The 24,153-nt window shown below is 40.0% G+C and overlaps 1 long non-coding RNA gene across 1 annotated transcript in view; it reads right to left on the reverse strand.

Moving 5' to 3' along the window:
- Positions 1 to 9,725: 9,725 nt before the first annotated feature.
- Positions 9,726 to 24,153, reverse strand: part of LOC116549430 — a 72,003-nt gene continuing 57,575 nt past the window's right edge. Inside the window, exon 3 of the long non-coding RNA XR_004267869.1 lies at positions 9,726 to 10,080. This is a non-coding gene — a long non-coding RNA (uncharacterized LOC116549430). The remainder of the gene's footprint in view (positions 10,081 to 24,153) is intronic.

Here is a 24,153-nt window from a genome sequence, read left to right on the forward strand (position 1 = left end):
CATGAGTAACAGCGCCTTGGTTGCAAGGGCAGAAGAGAGATTTGCAGGATTTTTGCAATATTCGCTCCATTTGAAATGATTAGCTCTAAAAGCAGGGATACTTTTCTAGACTCATGTCCCAAAGGGCATATTTTAATATTGGGTGTGGGATGGGAGAGAGGTTGAAGGCTGTAAAAAAACTTTTGGCAGCATGGCATATGACTTTATGGCTGGCAGCTGATGTATCCCAAGGAAGATCTGTAACCTTGAACCAAGGATAAAACCTACAATATTGATATAAGCAATGTTTAGATGAAAAATAGTTGTTCATTCTTTGCCTTTCTTTTTTTTTTTTTTTTTTTGAGACGGAGTTTCACTCTTGTTACCCAGGCTGGAGTGCAATGCAATGGCGCAATCTTGGCTCACCACAACCTCCAACTCCTGGGTTCAGGCAATTACAGGCACGCACCACCATGCCCAGCTAATGTTTTTTGTATTTTTAGTAGAGACGGGGTTTCACCATGTTGACCAGGATGGTCTCGATCTCTTGACCTCGTGATCCACCCGCCTCGGCCTCCCAAAGTGCTGGGATTATAGGCTTGAGCCACCGCACCCGGCCTCTTTGCCTTTCTAAACAACCCACTACTCATTCTTTCAACAAGACCTAACATAATTTTGTCTATCTTTCCTAGGTTCTATTCTTTGTTGAATGAGGGAAAGTATATATAATTTATTCATAATGTAACTAGATGTAAACATACTTTTGCAAGCTAATGCTATCATCTGGATTGTTATTAGGGTACATATGCTTCATTACATTCTTGGGGTTAAAAAAGGAAAGTTTGTACCCAGTGGACATACTCTAGCAAGCATAGTGATCATGACCCGCCATTTTGGGCTCAACAGAAAAGACTCCAGGCAGATTAATCAGAACTTTTTAAGAAACATATTCAAAAGAAGTTTAATATACTTCTGAAACATTTTCAAAAGAAAAATGTGGGACCTAACACTGGCCACAGACTTTTTAATTATTAAAGTTGAACATTATATTGTATGTGCATTTGTGTCTTTTCTGTGATTTGTATGTTCATGACATTTGCCAATTTTTCTATTATAGTTTTTATCCTTTTCTGTATTATTTAGAGTTTTTAATGTTAGAAATAGTGATATGACTGCCGAACATACAGCAAATATGTTCTAAGTTTTGGGAAATGCCATGTAGTCAAATCTGTCTTTTCCTTTGTAATCCCTTTCATTGAAACATCTCTCTTCCTTAAAACCTTATGTTACAACTCTTCTTAATTGGCATCTAATGCTGCAGAGAGGCCTAGGAATATGACTGAAGAGTAGCTACCTGATTAAACAATTGGAATGTCTTTGAGCACTTTTAGAGGCAATTTCTTGTAAATATGAACTTAGACCCAGATTGAAAGAGTATAAGCAATAAGTGCAGACCAATAGCTCACAAGCTTTTATGTGAAGGGAAATCAGCAGCATCATAGGCTATGGGTGAGGTGAAGAGCTAAGTTGAGGGTACTGACTTTGATCTTGAACTCTGGCAGATCTGATGTGCCGACAGAGAGATAATGTTTCTTCCTCATGGTGGCGGTGACTGTCTTTGGTTACAACCTCTGTCCTCAGAAAGGAATTCCATGACCCTTATGAGCCTCAGAAAGTGATACCCCAAAGACTGATATCACAAATGTGCTCTGGCCTGCTGAGAGACCTTAAAAGCTGCCTCAGAATCGAGGTCCACCTAACCTTGTGTTTTCCTCACCCTACAAGTCAATTTCTGAAATTTTCTTATCTGACCAAGAAAGCTTCTTTCCAAAAGAAATGCAATTGTTTGAAGACTCACTCCCTGGAGATCTCATCAAATAACCAGGAAAGATCAACCACTGGAGAAGAAAGAAGGCTGGGAGTCATCACCATACCCAGACAGATGTCATTAATTCATCTGAAGGCAGCTTCAAGAGATTACCTAAGAGACTGTTTCTGTGGACCACTGTCTGAGCCCTAAGAGTTTTGTTTCCCCAAAAATTATTTACTCCTATACCTCTTACTTCCTTCTCCCTTATGAAGAAGGCATTTAAGCCTCAACCATCTGGTCCCTTCTTGATTTCATATTTTATATGACTCCTATACACATGTGTGCACATGATAGTATTATAATAAACTTGTTATGCTTTTCTTTTATTAATCTGTTTTTTGTTATTGTTGTTATAGGAGTGCCAGCCATGACCCTTTATGACAGGGAGGAAAGGGACCACCTCCTCTCCACCCCTACAAGCCTATATTAGGTGCTATTTCAGGGCGGAAAATAGGTTCTGCATCATCATCATCATCATCATCATCATCAATCATCATGGTAACAAATTAGTTTGAAAACTTTGAAGCATTTCTTCCTATTATTTTAACCTCAAGTGTTAAAATGAGAGAGGTAGAGGGGTATTATTATATCCATCTTATGGAAGAAGAAAATTAACTTCAGAGAGCTTAAGTGACTAAGCCCAGTATGGTATCCCAGAGTGAAATACTGGACTATATTCTTATCAGAAATATACAGTCAGTCTTTTGAGTGAGATGGGATACGCGGAAGGAACAATTAAGAGTACAAAAGAGAATATACACAAATTAAATACAAATAGGATTAATACAATAAAATACTATAATGCATCATACTAATAATAAATGCCAAACAGGTAACTGAGAAAGGATCATACCAATGTTGGTTGGATTATTAAAGAAGATTTATGGAAATATTAGTATCTCAAATGGGAGTTGGATTTTGGCAGATATAGAGAAAGAAAACACTTCAGGCAGAAGAGGAAGATAAAGTACTGAGGTAGGAGTGCCAGCCTGGTGTGGGGAGGAAGGAGGTTGGCTGATTAGAATAAGCCTTGCCAGGAGCAGAGTATTAGCTAGAGAGATCAAATCAGGACTCGAAGGGCCTAGAATATCAGGGTGAAATTTTTAAAACTGAACCTTTGAGCAATGGAGATGCATTGCAGGTATTTCACACGGGAGAAGGAAATGATTAAGGAAGTGTTCTTTAGGAAAAGTGGTAGGATGAGTACATGCTGAGCAGAAAAGATGCTGAAGGCTAGAAAAAATTGTTAAAATGAGAAAATGGCCATCCAGATGTGAAACGATGAGGTCTTTATGGTGGTAGTGAGGACAAAAAAGAGAGAAAATAAAAGGGGAAAATTCTGAATCAGATATGCTGAAAATCAGGAAGATAGGCAAAGAGAGAGTTTTGCTTAGGAAGGGAAACAACCAAGACAACTGTGGGGATGTATAGTATTTGGGAAAAAAAAGTTGGAAAAGAGGACTAATAAAATACATATATATATATATATATATGCATATATATTACATTTATGTATATATTTTTCTATATATTACATATATATACCTTACCACTGTGCTTAAGTAGCAGGCACCCAATAAATGCTTGTTCCCTGCTCAGTCACCAAGATGACACAGCTTAAGAGGTTATTAATTTAGACATTATAACTAGGATTGTGAGAATAGATGAGTCCACAGATGCAACAAATGTAAAAATAATAACAACAACAAAATTAGAGGTCCAAGAGGTAAGATTCAAGGAGCATTCACCATTAGTGGATAAGAGAATGTAACAAAGGCAATTAAGGATCAGGAGAAAGTCAGCTTCCTCTGAAAACTGCACAATTACCTTCTAAAGCATTAGGTTTAAACCTTCATATTCACTGTTAAGGGTGTGAACAGTGAAATTAATCTAGAAAGCAGAGTTATTCTGCCGAAGAGACCCATTTGAAAGTGAAATAGAGGTCAAAACCCTACTCTGACATGGAAATTGGAAACTGCCAGATGTTCTAATGCTATGGCATAGTTCAAAAAGGACAGAATTGACGGATTATTAACCATGCCAGTAGGCATGGTGAAATTTATGTTTTCTTTGTTATGTAAAAAGCACAATCATAACAGAAATATTAAAAACCTGAGAAGGTTCAAGGAAAGGCATAAAACAAATGTAATTCAAATTTTACTGTAATAAATAAAACTAACAGCAGAGGGCTCTCCTCAACACCTGGCAAATTCTCAAGGCAGAGAAACTACAAATGGGGGATCTTGCGATTTTCTGGTAACTTCCAGTTCCAATCAAAATTTTCTATACATAGGGGAAAAAAACCAACTATTCATTAGTAAATAAATTACAAATACAATATTTAGACCTGCAGGTGCTAAGATTCCTTTTTCTCTTTAATGTTGTTTTTCCCACTGTTTTTGCTAATGAGAAACTATTGAAGTTATTATTGCAATAATTCAGAAGGTTCTGGATGTAAAATGCCTAAAGACAGTAGAAGGATTTCTATAGCCTCAGATTTTCCACCTGATTACACAGACAGCATTTTCAAAAAACTGCCATTTTTGACCTATAATTGAGGCATCCAAATGCACACATTACAAGCACAAGGGAGTTGTACTCAACAGCGAGGAATCTCTAACAATTTGAGGTCTTGAGGAGAACTGAAATCTGGTGAAACACCAAAATGGTTTAAAATTAAATCAAAATACTATTTATACTTTTAAAAGCTATTTTTAAAGTATTTTGAGTTATTTACAGAACACAGTACTCTCTATAGTAGACTCTATGTAGGTCATCCATGTTTTCAACCAGCTATTTTTGATTTATTATGAAAAATGTGAGTAAAAGTAGTCTTTGCCTCAAAATGTTGTCAATTTGCACTTTGTCCATGGAGAATGCAATGATTTTTTTCAAAGGCCAGTTTTGTTGTAGGTCAAGTGTAGCATTCATTTGAATACTGATTTGTTTTTATGAAGATGAATATTTTTGATGGCTTCTTTGGATTCATCACAAGGTATGTCATTAACTCCACTAGGAGTCAGCAAATTTCAACATAGGGGGGCTAAATCCAGCCACTGCCTGTTTTTGTACAGCCTGCAAGCTGAGAATGATTTTTACATTTTTAAATGACTGTAAAAATCAACAGAATTCTATAATTTTATAACACATAAAATTATATAAAATTCCCAGTTCAGTATTCAGAAAGTTTTACATTTCATCAATAAAAAATTTGTGGAAATCTGTTTTTTTTCTCCTGTTATGTTAGTACTAATATGATACTCTCAATTTTGCCTCTTGGCCCACAAAGCTTAATTTTTTTTTTTTTTTAATAATTGCCTTTATACAGAAAAAATCTGCCAAACTCTGAACTATGCAAAATACCAAAACAATTATTCAATGCTCCTTGTGTTATTTGAAGTAATGCAAGATTTGCCCTTTTAGCACTATAAGCAAATCATCTGCAGCACTGGTTCCCAAAATAATCGGTACTTTGGAATTACTGGGTAGCTTCAAAAATTATTGATGTTTGTGTCCCAGCCTGAGATTGTGACTTAATTGGCCTGGGGAATAACCTGAACTTTTAAAAGATCCCCAAGTGATTCTAATGTGAAGTTTGGAAACCAATGATTTAGGGCTTTGGCAAGTTCAATCCACCCAGCTCCATCTTGGCGCTCCCTTATGCTGGCGGCTCTTTTTGCTCCTCCCTCAGCACATGGTCATCTGCAGCTGCCCTCACCTCCCCCAGATTACTTAGGCTTTTCATTCCCATCACCAGAGCTAAGTGACCTTCTCACCAACTCCACTGAGAAGATCAAGGCCAACCATCCCCAAGTTTGCCTGTTTTACTTCCTGAGTGAAATTCCTTTCTCAAGTTCATTTTCTCCTCTCCAGTCCTTTTAGAGGGAATATACCACAGTGGTTAAAAAGGAGTCTTGAATCAGGCAGACGTGAATTTAAATCCCCATTCCCTTAATCCCAGCAGTTTGAGAGGCCAAGGCAGAAGGATCACTTGAGCCCAGGAGTTCAAGACCAGCCTGGACAATACAGGAAAAACCCATCTCTACAAAAAAATAAAAATGAAAAATTAGCCAGACATGGTGGCATGATGGCACACACTTACAGTTTTAACTACTCAGGAGGGCAGATATCTTGAGCCCAGGATCATACCATTGTACTCCAGCCTGGGTGCGAGAGTGAGAACTTGTCTCTAAAAAATTGTAATAATAATATTAACCCCATGGGGATCTTTGTGAAAATTAAATGCTGCTCACAGTGTATTCAATGTTATTTACCGCTACTTACACTCTTGTCCTTGGACTAACATCATCAGCATCACCTGGGCACTTGCTAGAATTCAGAATCTCAGGCCTCACCCAGGCTTTCTGAATCAGAATCTGCATTTTAATGAGATCCAGTAGTGATTTGTGTACACATGAAGGTTTGAGATTCGTGATGTTGGAAGCTTTTTATTTCTCTTCATGCTCCGCATCTAGGCTGTTTCATCTTAGACCTTTGACAATACCCAATACACATGATATTGATGATGGCTTAGAGGGTGGCTTTTATGTAGAAAAGGAGATTGCTTGAGTTTTAAAAAAAAAAATAATTTCAGCTATGCATAGGACAACTTGAAATTGGAAGAGACTGGGGTGGGATCGAGGTGGTTAGGAAATATAGGGTCACTTCCATGCCACTTAGGGAAAAACACTCCCTCAGAGCCTACAGGACCCCATGCACACCTGGTGAACTAAGAGAGCCCTTGAGCAATTGAGAAAATGGTGTCCCTCTGGGCTGACGCCGTTTCGGAGCAGATGGCTTGCCAAATTCAGCAGGGCCTCAGCCAGTTGTCCTCAGGCAGTGTTTGGCAGCCATGAGGAGGGAAGATTAGTTAGGGGTCCTGAACTAGGGTGTGGCAGATTGGAATGAAAAGCAAGGATGGATTTTAGAAAATGCTGAAACAGCGGAGGGCCATCAGGGAAAGATAGGGAGGAATGTGGGGCCTGGAATTATTAAGAAAGAATTCTGGGAAAAGGCAAGTTTTGACACAAATCCCAAGTGTTTGCAAAGTTGAGATATGGGATCGTGCTCAAATCAAATATTTAAGAAGCTATGAACAGGATGAGGTTATGAGAGGGAAGATGTTTAGAGAATGTTAGTGGGTAGCACCATATGGCAGGAAGAACTGTAGACTATAACAAGGGAGGTGGTATTGAAGAGTCTCAATTCATTCAGCTATAAATACAAATTTCGTTTTCTTCCAATAACTGTCCCTGACTATTCCAGATCAAATCCTCCCTAACACCGCCTGAGCCCTATTCCATGTTTTCTTAGTCTCTTTGTTTCATTAAGATCTCATGTTATACCTCATTCAAAACTTCCTTTCCCTTCACCTAGCCAGGGGTGTGGTCTTTATCACATGCTTTCCCCTTTCCTCCCTCTTCCCTGAGCTACTCCTTAGTGCTGGGGCAGGAAGTGAGTCCTGCACTGCCCTTCTGCTTATCTGTGTCTCCACCATGCTTCACTTTCTCCAGCATGCTCCCTCCATGAAGCAACTCTTGACACTGGAAGCTCCTTGAGAAATCTGGCCACATCTCTGTCTCACCCCAGCTGACATTATTGCACCACATTCCTTTGTCCCTCACCGGGGAATTGAACTAGAGATAATTGCCCCTGTTAAAAAATAACCTCTAAAATTTTCAAGAGTTGATTTGAGCAGATGGGAATTCATGAATCAGGCAGCTCCAAATCAGAAGCTGAGGGGACATTTTTATGAGGTGAAGCAAAGAAATTGTTTGATTGGTTGAAGTTTGAGCAATTGCCTTATTTGAACTATCCCTGTGGGAAGTTCAAGACAATACAGCTAATGCTCATTTGGCTGCCTATGATTGGCTGGACTTAAGTTTTATTTTCTTTTAAATTCTGAGTTAAGTTTACATTTGCTTACACAGAAACCCAGGGCAATAAGTCACCTCAGTCTAATGGCCCCCATTTAATTATCCAACACCCCAACCTCATCTATACCCTGTGGCCAGGTCCTAGGTCTGCAACAAAGAGCTATGTCAGTATCTCTTGAAAAGGGGATCAAGTCAATGAGGGCAGGAAGGGGTGGTGAGAAATCCTGGTGACCTCTCCACCTGATAGTCCTTTTTCCAACATGCATGTTGGTGACCCTGTATTTCCTCACCACCTTGATGTTACCCCATCTCTCCTGATTTCAAGTTATCCTATACATAGCTGACATTAATTTTTTTTTTTTTTTTGAGACAGAGTCCCACCCTGTCGCCCAGCCTGGAGTGCAATGGCACGATCTCAGTTCACTGCAATCTCTGCCTCCCAAGTTCAAGTGATTCTCCTGCTTCAGCCTTTTGAGTAGCTGGGATTATAGGCACATGACACCATGCTCAGCTAATTTTTTCTATCTTTAGTAGAAACACACAGTTCCACCATGTTGACCAGGCTGGTCTCAAACTCCTGACCTCGTGATCCATCCACCTCGGCCTCTCAAAGTGCTGGGATTACAGACATGAGCCACCGCACCTGGCCTAATTTTTTAAAGCTCCAGTTCACACATATGTGCTTATGTGTGAACACACACACACACACACACCTAGCAGCTCAAAGGCAGGCCACAAGCTTTGCTAACTAAGCAGGCACTCAACCGTGGAGTGTCTGCCTGCCCTTTTTGGCCACCCCCACATTTATGAATGATTCTCTTGGACTTTCTTCTCTTGCCTCTAACAGGAGATGAAGAGAGGAAATGAATACTTTTCTTCCCCAAATCGCTCTCTTCTCAGCTTGCTAAGGTTAGCAGGGGCCAAAAACAGTGAAGTGGTGGGTTCAAGCCTGTTGGAATAATCCTTCTCAGAAGACCCTACAAGGAGATAGTGGGTCCCAGTAGCTGCAGTTCTTAGGGCTTGGTATTTGGGGGATATTCTCTACTTTTAGCCTTACTGACTATCCAGGGACACCAGGGAAAATCTCACTCAGGCCACAATGTCACAGTGTTACAAGATTAAGAAATTAATTCTAAAGGAAGGGAAGATATTTGCCTAAGTTTACATATTAAATAAGAGATGAGATTTAAATACCAATATCATGGTATTTAAACCTTTCACTGGTTCTTGATAAATCAATTTACCTATCCACAACCTGAAAGCTTTTGAGCTAGATTACTCCAGGAAAATGAAAGGGAACAGCCACATTTTATAAGCACAGCCATCGGTCTATCCCAGGGAATACCCCTACATGCTTTTTACAAATTGTTATGATTAGCCATAGTGCTGAATGCGGAACCAAACTCACTCGTCAGTTACGAGCACCTCAATGTGTTATGTTAGTTTAAGAGAAAAATTAAATCAAATCCCTATTATTCAATGTACCTATTACCCCACAGATTTCAACTTCTGAATACTTGGGTAAATGCTAAAGGACATGAGCACAGTTGATGAACAAGGAAGGACTTCCCGTTAGGAACACTGCTTCACCTACATCAGGATACTCCAACTATAGCCAGGGACAGCTACAGATCCAGCTTCCTGTGCCTTCAGAAAGGTTAAGCTGAAGATCATCTTAACTAAACATTTATTTTTAAGTTAGGACAGGTCTATCCAAGCAAACAGAGAGAAAATGTGCTACCATTCACTAAAGCATTTGGTTCATTTCCAAGGAACAAACTAAGATCATTTGCAGATGTGGGTGAGAAGTAGGACATCGCATATTTACTTAAATTTTTAAGATACTAAATATTTACGGTCATCTTTTTGTTTTATGGGGGATTAAAAGGCTTGCCTATGTGGAGACACTACTCTGAGAAAGCTGGTACAGGGCTGTGCCTGGGAGGTCCCTAAATACCACTGGATCACACAAAGTGCGTTAGAGCAATTCATGTCAAACATTACTCAGCAAACAAGGACACTATTTATTTACTGAACACCTGCTCTGTGCCCAGCACTGTGAGAGTCTGAACTTCATTACTCAATATAGTTTCTCTGTGAGCCAAAGAAATGTTTTCTTTCCTTTTGTTCTAAAGGCACAATGGAAAGATATGGTGATCTGACCAAATTCTTACTGTCTTTTCCATCCCTGTTGTTTACTGATCCTAGGTTCAAGGCATGTGCTGCCTAGGTTCAAGGTCTCCAGTTCTTTCCAGATGAGAAGGCTGCTTTTCCTTTCTTGATATAATTCATTTTGAGTTGGCATCACTTGGGAAATGCTTGCTTGCTTCATTTAACTGAGTTCTCAGTCCAGTTCTAAAACCAGATTTTTTAAAAAGAAAGCAAAGAAGGGTGGGTGGAAGGGAGGAAGGAAGAGAAAGAGGAAGAGAAGAAGGGAGGGAGGGAGGAGGAAAAAAGGCCAAGGTTACTTCTAGGCCCTAGGTTTACTGTCTTAACCCATGGCTTTTTGACGGGGAATTGGCATGCCTGCCGTTCCCTAGATGCTCAATTTTGTAGGTGAAAGAGCCCCAGAGAAATATTCAAGCACTACTCTTAAAAAGCCCTTATTAATTCTCTCCTTGTGGTTAGATGATGTATTTCCCTCATTTATATGTGTATTCTCTTCCTCTTGAGGAGATATGATCAGTAAATATTTAACAAATGAGTGAAAGGCTAAATAAATGACCAAAGGCAACCTGAGTGTTTAAGTGCCTGCCTGTGGGAACTAATGATCTATAACACCTGGTGGAAGGAAACAGGCACAACAAAAAGGGTCTGGGATAGGCTGGGCATAGTGGCTCACATCTGTAATTCTAACCCTTTGGGAGGCTGAGGCAGGCAGCTCACAAGGTCAGAAGATTGAGACCATCCTGACCAGCATGGTGAAACCCCATCTCTACTAAAAATATAAAACCAATTAGCTGGGTATGGTGGCGCATGTCTGTAGTCCCAGCTACTCAGGAGGCTGAGACAGGAGGATCACTTGAACCTGGGAGGCGTAGGTTACAGTGAGCAGAGATGGTGCCACTGCACTCCAGCCTGGTGACAGAATGAGACTCCATCTCAAAAAAAAAAAAAAAAAAAAGAAAGGTCTCTGGGACACTCAGCAGAGGGCTGGTGCTAACCTAGATTCCATGTTATTAGCCAAGGGGTAGCCTGTAGATTCAGAACATTTAAAAGCAGAAACAACAGAAGCTGCTGCTATACTTGGAAGACCTTTCTTAGGGCATGGAATCATGGAAATTTAACCAGTTTTCTTTGTAAAAATAGCTCAGTCTTGTTTTTACAAAGAACCAAGCCATCAATTATTCTAATTAGAAGAAAAACTTTATAGCAATGAAGGATATAGAAGAGAGAAGCAAGAAGTGGGGACAAAGAAGGGAAGAGAGAGGAAGAGAAAGAGAGAGACAAGTTTCTTCCCTTAGTCAACCTGGGAGTACAGTAATGAAATAAAGAGTATGCCTCTGCTTGAGAGATGGTATTATGCTCCAACTAATGCCATGTGTGAGACATCGATTTTCTGCTAATGCCACTGAGAAAAGATGAAGAACTTCCAATGAATCGAGGCACCTTATAGATCAGGAATGCACAGAGTTTTTGCCAAGTATATATCAGAAATAGAAAAAGAATGAAGTGCCACAACAAAATTTATGTTCTCCCTTAGTTCATAGCTGAAACAAAGTTCCAGTGTGAGAGATTAATGTAATATCATTCCCTCAAGTGTTTTGTTCTGAAATGTGCTTGCCTGCTCCAGGAGAACTCATGTTTAGTAGAAAATGCAGCTGCATATAATCCAACGAGTGGGCGTTGTTATGATATGTGTGTTTTCTTTAAAATACTTCAGCATACCAGAATCTATAAGATACTCAAACAAATTAGCAAGAAACAAAAACAAACAACCCCATTTAAAAGTGGGTAAAAGACATGAACAGACACTTCTCAGAAGAAGACATACACACAGCCAACAAATATATGACAAAGTGCTCAACATCCCTAATCATCAGAGACATGATAATCAAAATCACAATGAGATACCATCTCACAACAGTCAGAATGGCTATTAAAAAGTCAAAAATAACAGATTTTGGTGAGGTTGCAGAGAAAAAGGGGACAGTTACACTGTTGGTGGTAATGCAAATTAATTCAGCCCCAAGGAAAGCAGCTTAGGGATTGTCAAAGAACTAAAAATAGAACTACCATTTAACCCAGCAATCCCATTACTGGGTGTATACTCAAAGGAAAATAAATCGTTCTACCACACAGACACCTGCACCTGTATGTTTATTGGAGCACTATTCACAATAACTAAGACATGGAATTAGCCCAAGTGCCCATAAGTGGTGGACTGGATAAAGAAAATGTGGTACATATACACCATGGAATACTGTACAGCCATAAGAAAGAATGAAATAATGTCCTTGGCAACAACATGGTGCAGCTGGAGGCTGTTATTCTAAGCGAATTAATGCAGAAACAGGAAACCAAATACTGCATGTTCTCATAAGTGCGAGCTAAATCTTGGGCTCACATGGACATAATCGTTGGCACAACAGATACTGGGGACTCCTAGAGTGGGGAGGGAAGAGGAGGGGCAGGGGCTGAAAAAATTCCTATTGGAATACTATGTTCACCATTTGGGTAATGAGATCAACAGCAGCCCAAATCTCAGCATCGCACAATGTATCCCTGTAACAAACCTGCACAGGTACCCCCTGAATCTTAAATTTAAAAGAAATTTTTAAAACATAAAATCACAATGAGATAGTACTTCACACTCACTAGGATGGCTATAATAAAAAAACACAAATAATAATATTAAAAGAAAAACTTCAGCAAAATTAAATTTAAAGGAGTTTAATTGAGCAATGAATAATTCGCAAATCAGGAAACTTCCAGAATCACAGCAGATTGAAAGAAACTCCAGCATAGTCAAGTGGTGGAAGAAGATTTACAGCCAAAAAAAAGGAAATGAAGTACAGAAATTGGAAGTGAGGTACAGAACAGCTGGTTTGGTAACAGGTTGGCATGTGCCTTATTTGAACACAGTTTGAACACTCAGCAGGGCATGAATGGTTAAAGGACGGCCACCGAAATTGGCCAAGACTCAGCTATTGTTACAGGCTTCTAACTCCTAAGTTAGGTTTTTAGTCTTGTCTACCTATTAAGTTACACTGCAGTTCATCCACAGGACTCAAATACAGAAGCATGGAGTCCTTCTCAGGCCATATTTAATCTACTTTTACAGTAACAAAGGCTAGGGAAGATGTGGGGAAACTGGAACCTTCTACATTGTTGATGGAATGTAAAAATGGTGCAGTCATTTAGGAAAACAGGTTGGTAGTTTTTGAAAATGCTTAAACCTCACTTTAGCATAAGGTCCAACTCCTAGGTATCTACCCTAAATGCATGAAAGCGTATGTTCATTCAAAGACCTATATACAAATGTTCATAGCAGCATTATTCATGGTAGTCAAAAAACAACCCAAATGTCCACAATCCAGTGAATGAACAACAAAATGCAGACTGTTTGGGCAATGAAATTCTATTCAGCAACCATTTACAAAATCCACACATTACATAATTCTATTTACATTAAATATTCGGAAAATGCAAACCTATAGAAACAGATAAAAGATTAGTGGTTGCCTGGAACTAGAGATGGAAATGGAAATTGCCTGAAAATGGGCAAGAGGAATCTTTCTGGGTGGAGTAAATATTATAAAATTGGATTGCTGTGATGGTTGCACAACCCTATAATTTTTCTAAAATTTTTAAATTGCATGCTTAAAACAGATAAATTTTATGTTAAAGGAAAGTAAATTTCATCCCAACAAAACTGTCTTACAAAAAAATAAAATACCTCAACATAAACAGCATGTGTTGGTTTAAGTACAGCCTTAGGTATTATCTGTTGTCTGAAGCAGAAATTCCTGCCCTCGGGTTGGTTAGCTAGCTAGGCAATAGTTAGTTGGGAGGTCTGCACTCCAGAGGCTAACACAAGTCTTCTTACACTAGAGGCTTAAGAAATTATCACAAATGTTAGAAATAGGCTCTCACTGATTAAATTAATGGCATACTAGATATACAGATCAGCCAAGGAAATGGTTTCAAGACATTCTTCACACTAGAATAAGAACCTGATAAAGCCTGTGGCCTGTGTCCTTATGACCTGTATCCTGTTGAAAGGTCAGAAAACTTCTGCCTCTCTGCTGTCAACTCCCAGAGTAAAAGAATTGTGCTTTTAGGAAATCAGTGTGTCTGCCTCAAGTAAACCAACCTGTTATGTAACGAGTGGGTGAATCACCTAAAGACAAGACCAAAACCTCCTGACTCTTAGAGTAGGTGGCATGCAAGGTAGAAGACATGTAGGATGGACAAGTCTAGAGATACAGTGTACAACATAAGGACTACAGTTAATAAAATTGTGTTAGGGAATTCTGTTCAGTAGACTTTAGCTGCTCTTGTCACGAGAAAGTAGCAATGTGAGAGGATGGATGTGTTGATTTGCTTCACTACAGTAGCCATTTCACTATCTATTTTTATTCCATAGCATCATGTTATAAACCTCAAATATACACAATAAGATTTATTTAAAAAAAAATAGGTGGCACTAACTGGCGTGGCCTCAGCTTGTAATCAATGATAACAAATGTCTGCACTCAGAACTGTGACTCAGAATGGTGAGACTTTATTTCATCAGCACCTGATGTCAAGGTGGTGAGAGAAGTAAACTTCACTCACATCGAATTTGGAACCTCCTGTTTTCTGCTAAATATAACTGAAGAGTTGAGCACTTCTAAAATGGCCTGCATCAACTGAATATACATAATTAAGTTTATAAGGAAGAGCTGCTGCTTTCTCATTTGCCTTTCAGGTGTTGAAAAGTGCAGCTCACAAAAGAGCCCCTTGAGCACCAGCCCCTTGTGCCTGGATATTGACTGACAATTCTAGCTGCTGATGCCAGGGACTATCCCTGCTTGTGACTTTGGTCTAACTTTGTGATCTCTGAAACAGGCTGCCCCGTGCCACACTGGCCAATTGGTTCTCAGCTATGAATACTGGTTTCAACAGTCTGACATTCCTTTTGGTTTCCTGTTCCACATGGTTTATATGCCCAACATGTCTGTCTAAGATACTAATGTAGACTGGTATGATGACGAACATTGCTATACATTTTAGACAAAAGGTGTTTCACTAAAGTGAGTCTTGACTTCCAAAAATGTCAAATATGAAATCAACAATTCACTATTAAGCCGTATTAAACACAAGTCATCACTATAACTCTGTTTAGTAAATACATTTTCAGCAGAGACTGCATTATAACTTTGGCACAGAAATAACTTAGACAAAGAATATTTGATTCGATGTTTAGAAGGCTTGGTGATAGCAAATTGGCTCATCACAGTTGATACTTTAAAGCATATTTCCTTAGAGGTTTTGAAACATTTTATCAAGGGTTTTCATCTCTTAATTTTTAAAGCATTACTGTGCTTATTTAGCAGATGAGTAAACTGAAGCATAAAAATTCCTATGTCTAGTCCTGCGGTAGGATATACAAGCACAAAGACCAGATGAGCATATATTTTTAAAACTCCAAATAATACAGGAAGATTAGATAGTGCTGAAAGGAATATAAACAAAAATAGCATTGTATCTGCTCCATCCTTATCCTGCCTTGGTCCAATGGCAACTCTTTTTACTCTTTTAACTATTTCTTCTGATATTCACCTTTACATTTTTAAACATTCTACACATGCCACCATTCATTATTTATAAAGTTTACACTATATTCTACTGATTTCCCATATGGAAGTTGGAGATTCTACTGACTCTTGAGGCCATTGACAAGATCAAATTTACACAAAGAACTCAGAAAATAAAGAGGAAATAAAATTTCAGGAGAATTCTTTGAAGGAATTGGTGCTATGACAAGCAGCCCCCCTTTCACCTCAAGGATGGGGATGCAATGTCAGTTTTAACTTGCTTTGCCTCAAGTCTAAAGACAGTGGGCCTCAAAATGACTGTCAGAGGGATCCACAGGCCCCTGCAGAGGGAACAAGGTAGACACATGTTGCACTTCCGGAAGTCCAGAAGGAGAGAGAGAGGCCAGCAGGCTGCTTTGGTGACAGAATAGGCAGAAAGTTGAGGCTCTGTGGGAAGAGACTGTGCTCCCCTCTAACAGAGGATCACAGGTCTGTGAAATTCAAGGACCAGATGTAGTAGGCATGGTGGACATACCTGAAGATGACCTCCAATGAGTCATGATTCTTCTGCACAATCCTTTCCTGTTTAATGTAGGCACAACCTGTATCTTGCTTCTGATCAGTAGCATATGACAAAGGTGGTCGGATGTCATTTCCTTGATTATGTTACATGATGTAAAAAAGGAATGGGATGTCAATTAGGCAAAGGTGATAGGATAGTCACTCCCATCATTACATTACATCCATATAGGTAAACTAGTTAGATTCTCTTTCTGTCTTTGCAAGACATCTGGTCAAAGGACCTAAGAGAGGAACATAAGGGAGCAAAGTACTACAGGTGGCCTCCAGGAGCTGAGAGCAGCCCCCAGCTGACAGCTAGCAAGAAACAAGGACCTACAAAGAAAACAAAGTCCTACAACTGTCCAGAACTGAATTCCAACAACAACCACATGAGCTTGGAAGAGGACCCCAAGCTCCAGAGAGGAGTGGAGCCCATCAGACACCTTGATTGCAGCACTGTGAGGACTCAGTGGAGGAGCCTGCTTAAGCCAGGCCCAGACTCTTGACCCACAGAAACCAATATAATAAATAAATGTTGTTTTATGCCACTAAGATTGTAGTCATTTTTTACACAGCAATAGAAAACTAATATAAAAGGAATGTTGCTCTGGGATAATATCAAAGTGAATCCTGCCCAGAGCACAGAGGGGCTCCCAACAGCAGGCGTGTGTGGGGGCTGGTCATCTTCCACAAACAGAAGCTGATTGGGAATTGGAAACAGCCTGCCCAAGGACAACGTGCACAGCCCATAGTATCCCAGGGTCTGGAGAGAGGTGCCTGATGGTAATGGTCTCCAAAGAACTCACAAGTAGGGAAAGGGTCAGGTGAACTGCCTGCAAAGACTACAGCCCTCAAAGGCGCCCAAGCCCAGGGAGAATTTCCTATTCCCTAAGCCAATGCCGTGTTAATAAAACAGCTCTCCAAGGACAGGGAGGGGGGAAGCCTTGATCTGAAACATTTGCCAGTCTCTGTGGTGTAGATACACCCACCGTGACTAATCTCAAGCTACCAGCAGTTTAACAACCAGCTCATAACATTCCTGATATTTAACTGGCTCTCAGGAGGCAGTACTTTCACAGGCCACCACTCCCTCCCTCCATTTCCCCATGCCTTCCCTTCCACTCCGAAGAATCAGCCAGCCTGGAGGAGTGGGTCAGAGAGTAGAAGCCTGCCCTTCCACAGCAGGACTGCTGCTGCAAGGGAGAGAAGAGATTTCTCCTAGAATGGAAATTGTAGTGCTGATTAATACCTTGGACTAGACATTTAGAAATTTGAGACTTCTTGTGACTTAGACTGCCTATTCTATCAGAGTAAGTGAAAGTTCATGAGATCTGCCCAGATTTACACACACACACCTACAGAGAGAGAGAGACAGAAGCAAATATAACGTGGTAACAAATTAGTTTTCTCTGTAGGTTAACTATCCAAGACACAGATGAAAATTGCAGAGCTAATGTTTTATCTTCTTAACTACTTTTAAATATTCCCCTCGTTTCTCAAGAAGGCCTTAATGACTAAGGTGCCTCCTGTATTCTCAAGTTCTAAACAGAAGAATGAACAATGAAATGGCTGAGTGAATTTGCTCTCCTCATGTGCTTCTCTGTTTGAAAGCTGCTGATGATGCTCAGGAAGCCCGGGCGTTAATGCTGCTCCCCCAGGAAGGCGAGCACGAAGATGCAATACTGTGAGGAATCTCAGGAGGATGCCAGGGAAAAATCATGAAATTTTAAAAGCAGTGAGAACTGAGTGACTTTGTATACCTAAGTGGAACTGACAGCTAAATGGGAAGGGACATGGGAGCTAAAGCATGAATATTTGCTCCAGGAAACTCACCGGGTGCAACAGAGGAAAGAAACTTAAGCCTTGGGTGGAGTTAGACCTCTGAGGTCAAGAGGAATCTGTCTGCATTATTTCCACTGGATTTCCACCCAGAAGCTCTCTGGTGAGTCATCTGGGAGCACTTTGTGCAGTTCCTAAGGGCTACTCTTCTTTCAGAATATTCTCCCAGGGATGGAGGCCCTGAAATTTCCCTCCCTGTATGCTGAGTTCTGGAAGAGTAGCATTTTGTTATATATCAAAAAGCTAGACAGAAGTACCACAGGGCAGATGTTCTTTTGACCACATTACTGTGGTACTTCTCCTGCCTTCTGATATGGTTTGGCTCTGTGTCCCCACCCAAATCTCATCTGGGACTGTAACCCTCACGTGTCGAGGGAGGGACCTACTGGGAGGTGATTGGATCATGGGGGCAGTTACTCTCCCATGCTGTTCTCATGATGGTGAGTGAGTTCTCATGAAATGTGATGGTTTCATAAGTGGGAGTTTCCCTTGCACACTCTCTTTCCTGTCACCTTGTGAAGAAGATACTTGCTTTTCCTTCACCTTCTGCCATGATTGTAAGTGTCCTGACGTCTCCCTAGCCATGTGAAACTGTGAGTCGATTAAACCTCTTTTCTTTATAAATTACCCTGTCTCAGGTATTTCTTTATAGCAGTGTAGAATGGACTAACACAGCTTCATTGATTCTGCTCAAGTGAAACTCTGGCAAATAAACAGTTTAATAGAAGAAGCACCAAAGTAATAAGTTTCTGACACATTTATCTCTTCTTAGAATTTCTAGACTACCTTTGCTTTTAGCTGCTCATTTTAATTCTCCCTTCACTGAGAAAACAATTAGAGGAAAATGTCATCAGGCTTCTACCAAAGTATCTACCTATATTCTCCATGTTGCCACCTCTTCCATAGATTAAATTGCCATTTTCCTGTGAGCCCCACACTTTATGTACTACATCCCATCCCTTTTGCCTAATAGAGAATATCAATCCACCAATTCTCCTCTCTATCTCCAACATCATTCATTTCACACTGTCTGTTGGGTCATTCTACCAGAACTCAAACATCCTATTTTTTTGTCTTACCTTAAATAGAAAAAAAAAATGTACACACTCATTTTGGCTTCACATTCCCACCAACTCCTGCCCCATTCCTTTGCTCCCCTTTGCAGCAAATCACCTGGCTGTCACTAGTTTCTTTCTTCCCATTCTGTCTTGAACCCACTCAATCAGACTTTTGCCCTTACTGCTCCACTGAACTGTTCTTGACAGAGTTGTCAGTAATTTCCATATTACTAAATCTATTGGTCAGCGCTCATTATCTTACTTGATCTGTCAGGTCAGCATGTGCCAAGGTCTGCCATTCACTTTTCCTTAATACAGTTCCTCTATGTGGTTTCCAGGATAACACATTCTTGGCTTTCCTTCTTCCTACCAGGTTGCCTATTTTCAGTCTTCTTGATTGGTTCTTCCACTTCTCCCTGATGACTCAGTGTTGGAAAGAGCCCCAAGGCCCAGTCCTTGGCCTCTTCTCCAGCTACTCTCCCTCCCTTGGTGATCTCTAGTCCCATGACCCTTACACAGCAATTACATGCTGGTGACGCCTAAATTTATAACTCCAAGGCAGATCTCTCTCCAAATTTCTAGGCCTATCTAGCTGATTGTCTCCTGCATATCTCCACTTGGAGCCTAACTTCTCAAACTTAACAGCTCCAAAAATGAACTCCTGATCTTCCTTCCAAAGCTGTTCCTGCCTGCAGTCTTCTCCAGCTCTGTGGGGTAATCCCATCTTCTAATTGCTCAGGCCAAAGACCTTGGAATCATCCCTGACTCTTCTTTTCCCCCTACACCCCTTCACAACAAGTCAGGAGATCATGCTGGCTTTACATACAGAATATATCAAGACCGACTACTTTCCACCACCCCAGGACGGTCTCAGTTGCTGTCCTCTCTCATCTGAGTTACTGTAATAGCCTCCTAGTCTCCTGACATCCACACTGTTACCTGCTAGTGCGCTTTACAACACAACAGCCAGTGATTCATTTGAAACAAGTTGTTATCTTCTGCTCTGATCATGCCACAGCACTCCAGCCTCGGTGACAGAGCGAGACCCTCTGTTTTAAAACAACAGCAATAACAAAAGCCTACAGTCCTACAAATTCCCTAGCAAGACAATTCTTTCCTCAAGGGTGGCCACTGCAGGTTTTTCAAGCCAGAAGAGAAACTTCCTCTGTTAAAGAAGAAAAGCTACTTCTACTGGCAAAGTAAGATGAATTCAAAAATTCAAATTTCTTCAGCTACATTAGAGTCGACTTGCATGTTCTCATCCCAGTTTTCAGGGTTACTGCTTCCCAAATAATGCTGAAATTTCAAGGTAAGAAATCCTGAGAGGTGGCTGGGCATGGTTGCTCATGCCTGTAATCCCAGGACTTTGGGAGGCAGATGTGGGAGGATCACCTGAGGTTGGAAGTTTGAGACCAGCCTAACATAGAGAAAGCCTGTCTCTACTAAAAATACAAAATTATCTGGGCAACAAGAGCAAAACTCCATCTCAAAAAAAAAAAAGAAAGAAAGAAATCCTGAGAGGTTTTGAATTCAATGTACTGTGGTTTCACTGTGCAATGTTTATGGGTTTTTAATTTTATTATTATTATTGGAGAGAGAGTTTTTCTCTCATCACCCAGACTAGAGTACAATGGTGCGATCTCGGCTCACTACAACCTCTGCCTCCTAGGTTCAAGCGATTCTTCTGCCTCAGCCTCCCAAGTAGTGGGGATTACAGGCACCTGCCATCACACCCAGCTAATTTTTGTATTTTTAGTAGAGAAGTGGTTTCACCATGTTGGCCAGGCTGGCTTCAAACTACAATTATTTTGTTGTTGTTAATTTTTCCATAGTTTGTAATTTTGGGTTTGATATGTTAAACCAAGAGATGTGTGAACGAATCCTTTTAAATTTTCAAATACTTGCATATAAAAAAACAACTTCACATCTTGTGAAAGTCACCTCTTGTTGCACTGTTCTAAGATAATATGTTATGTATGGCCCCTTATTTCTTGAACATGTTGAGATTTTATTTGAGGTCTAATACATGGACCGTGTTTATTAACTGTCCCTATATGTTTGAAAGCAAATGCATTCTCAACTTTTTTTTTAAGAGAAAAAGATGTCTCACTTTGTAGCTCAGGCTGGGGTGCTAGTAGTACAATTGTAGCAGCTCACTGCAGCCTCAAACTCCTAGGCTCAAGCAATCCTCTTACCTCGGCCTCCCAAGAAGCTGGAACTAAGACACAGACCACCACGTCCAGCTAATTTTTTCTTTTTCTTTCTTTCTTTCTTATTTTTTATAGAGACAAGGATGTCTCATTATGTTGCCTAGGCTGGTCTCAAACTCCTGGCCTCAAGTGATCCTCTCACTTCAGCCTCTCAGAAATCTGGAATTACAGGCATGAGCCACCAAGCCGCATTCTCTACCATTAGAGCTGGTTGTTATGTTAATTTTATCAAATTCCCCCTGGATTTACATATTTGGTGTTGACTTTATTTGTCCATTTCTGACCAAAGCATGTTAAAGTTTATATTTGCGGATCTAAAAAACAAACAAAAGCCATCTGTGGTTGTTCCCATGGCATACAAAGAGAAAGCCCAAGTCCTACAGTGGCTGCAAAGCCCTCACTGCCTCAATTCCTCCTCTGTTCCCCAAATGGCACCGTTGCCCTTTCCCTGTTCTTGGAATGTCTCACCACCCCACCCCCATCCCCACTTCAGGATCCACGAGGCTAACTCTCTTACTTCCTTGGAATCTTTGCTCAAATCTTACCTCTTCCGAGGGGTCTACCCTTTCACCCTATTTAATATGCAGCTTCTCCCAGACACCCAAGTGGCTGGTCCAACCCATCTTACCCTGCTCTTTTTTTTTCTTTTTTCCATAACATTTATATCACACTCTCACATACTATGCAATCTATTTATTTTGTTTTTTCTTTAAGGTCTATCTTCTCTAATTGAATGTAAAATTGATTAGAGATAGATATTTATCTGTTTTGTTCACTAATGTGAACTGAAGCTCTAGAACTGTGCTTGGTACATAGTAAGGGTTTGATACACATTTGGCAAACTATTATAATAGCGTATTCTTAGACCAAGCCTTCAGTTTGGGTCATTTCAGGAAATGTTCATTGTAAATCCTCTATTGGGAAAAATAAATAAGCTATACATTAGGAATACATCTTGTTACAAAATCATATCACAATGCCTCTACCTTTTACTTATTTGATTTAAAACTATAATTTAGGCAATCAAAAATTATGCCATTGCTTCTTGAAAGATTCCCCACAGTCAGTGTTTCTTACTGCTGTCGGAAACAGCTGGTCGGGGCCACAAAGAAAAGTTAGCACTGAAACAAAAGATTTTTCAGCAATGCAATTTTTACTTCCCACACTGTAGGAAGGGTACTCTTGCTAGCCATCTTGCCAGAGAGTACAATGAACAAAGGAAAACAGACATACAGTATTTATCCCTTATGCATTTGGGAATCGTCCTTACTGCTGTGTTTGATCTCCTTTGGCTGTAGCCAGACTTCACAGTCTTAACGAAAATCCAATTGGCTAATAACTTCAAACTTTTCTAAACAGGCAAAGGCATGGAGAGCTGGAACATGCCTGTCAGCATTTCCAGCACAGACATCTTGGTTAAAGTACAAGGACGTAGAATGTACTACGTGCCTGTAAGCATGGCATGTCTAACAGCTACATAGGATAGGGCATAACAAAGAGTTATTAGCACACTTATGATTTATTCTTTAATAAGAAAGGCAATTTTAAAGAGGAACTTTTCTACTTCCCACACTGCTTTTTAGCTAACTGTCCTTATTGAGAATCCCCAACAATATGTACATACATATAATTTCCTTGTATTTCAGAGAATCCAAGGAACTCCTGACATCTCTTCACAAATCTCACACAGCCCGGTAAGAGGCTTCATGCAGGCAAACACCCACAGAGTCACACACATACACACATGGCCTCTCCGATTTCAATCTTTTATTATCCGTATGTTTTTTAAAGATTTTTACAACATTTTTCCAAGTTGGGTGGGTATTTTTTTCCTGTTTATTGAAAGAACCTTGCAGTGTTTCAGTTTCACAAGAAGCTAGCAAGTATAGGATGACCATATGAAAATCCTGCTGGAAATGTATCATGTGCAAATTTTCACTTCAAAGCCAATGAAATGCAAAACGAAGATGTGGAAATAATTCCCTCTCATAAATATTTAATAAGTCTTTGGAGTCATCGAAATCAAGTGGCAAACTTATACCATATTTAAAAATAAAATATGTGGGTTTCATGCTATTCTTTACATCAAAAACTATTCAACATACCAATTTTATTCCTTATACTCAGGATCACTTCAGCCTTTTTAAGTAGTATATTCCTTGTTTTTTTCTTTTTGAGGCGGAGTCTTGCTCTGTCACCCAGGCTGGAGTATAGTGGCGTGATCTCACTGCACCCTCTGCCTCCCAGCTTCCAGCAATTCTCCTGTCTCGGAGTCCCAAGTAGCTGGGATTACAGGCATGCACCACTATGTCCGGCTCATTTTGTATTTTTAGTAGAGATGGGGTTTTACCATGTTGGCCAGGCTGGTCTTGAACTCCTAAACTCAAGTGATCCACCTATCTTGGCCTCCCAAAGTGCTGGGATTACAGGTGCGAGCCACCGAACCCAGCCAGTATTATATTCTTAATTATAAAAGATCATTTTGGCTGTCTATGGTCTCTGATCAATGGTCTACTGTAAAAAATTTAGAAGTCTATATTGAGGAAATGTCATAGGCAAGCTCCATTTGTCCTGTAGACAAGTAGTTTTGCAATACCTGGAGTACATGATAATATCCTGTGACACCTGACAATTATGCAGCTCCCTTGGCTCCACCACAGTCCTGCTGAATCTAAATGTCCCAGGTGGGGCCTAGGCATGTACATTTAAAAAAAAGATCCAGATGAGTTTTTCAAAATAAGTTGAGAAGCATTGCATAAACAGTGGGAAACCATGCTTTTTGTTTTGCTTTTTAGTTGTTATTTTAGAATAAGTATTGATTTATTGAAATGTAGCTAAGATAGCATAGAGTTCCCATATGCCTTTCACCCAGCTTTCCCTAATCTTAGTATCTTCTAGACCCACAGAACATTTGTAAAAAACTGAAATTAACATTGGCACATTACCATTAACTAACTACAGATTTCATTCACATTTCACCACTAATGTCCTTTTTCTTTCAAGGGATCCAGTCCAGGG

Source organism: Sapajus apella, unplaced genomic scaffold, assembly GCF_009761245.1.
Source record: "Sapajus apella isolate SASKATOON/1434 unplaced genomic scaffold, GSC_monkey_1.0 scaffold6, whole genome shotgun sequence".
NCBI classification, from domain to species: domain Eukaryota; kingdom Metazoa; phylum Chordata; class Mammalia; order Primates; family Cebidae; genus Sapajus; species Sapajus apella.